The sequence below is a fragment of the Chaetura pelagica genome, unplaced genomic scaffold, assembly GCF_000747805.2.
Source record: "Chaetura pelagica isolate M959 unplaced genomic scaffold, ChaPel_1.0 scaffold430, whole genome shotgun sequence".
In the NCBI taxonomy this organism is placed as follows: Eukaryota; Metazoa; Chordata; class Aves; order Apodiformes; family Apodidae; genus Chaetura; species Chaetura pelagica.
In genome coordinates, this window is record NW_009952159.1 from 1,461,808 (window position 1) to 1,462,285 (window position 478).

Here is a 478-nt window from a genome sequence, read left to right on the forward strand (position 1 = left end):
CCCTTCAACACTGCCAGGGATGGGGCAGCCACAGCTTCTCTGGGCAACCTGGGCCAGGCTCTCCCCACCCTCACAGCCCAGAATTTCTTCCTCATGTCCAACCTAAATCTCCCTTCCTCCAGTTTTAATCCATCCCTCCTTGTCCTCTCACTCCCAGCCCCTGCCAGAAGTCCCTTCCCAGGATGAGGGACACTTCAGTGGTGACAAAAGCTTCAACCCAGGTGTGCAGGGGCACAGAGTTCCCAGCCTTGTCAACAACGTGGCCCCTGGAAAGTCACTTTCAGATCCCTCATATTTTTGTTGCCATCTCTGAGTTTCTCCAACTTCCAGGGGTGTTGGAAAGGTTCATTTTCCAGTTGGAACTCCAAAGTGGTCCCACCCTCAGGTCTGCAGCACAAGCCATGCTGGCCATGACCAGGCTTGAGCAGGTGCTGGGAGGGTAAGAGCAGGGAGGAGCAGCAGGAGCTGCAGGAGCAGC

The 478-nt window shown here is 55.9% G+C and overlaps 1 protein-coding gene across 1 annotated transcript in view; it reads right to left on the reverse strand.

Annotated features, from left to right (window-relative positions):
• The window catches only part of FAM168A (family with sequence similarity 168, member A), a 104,340-nt gene that overhangs the window by 12,473 nt on the left and 91,389 nt on the right, over window positions 1-478 (reverse strand). The window lies entirely within an intron of this gene.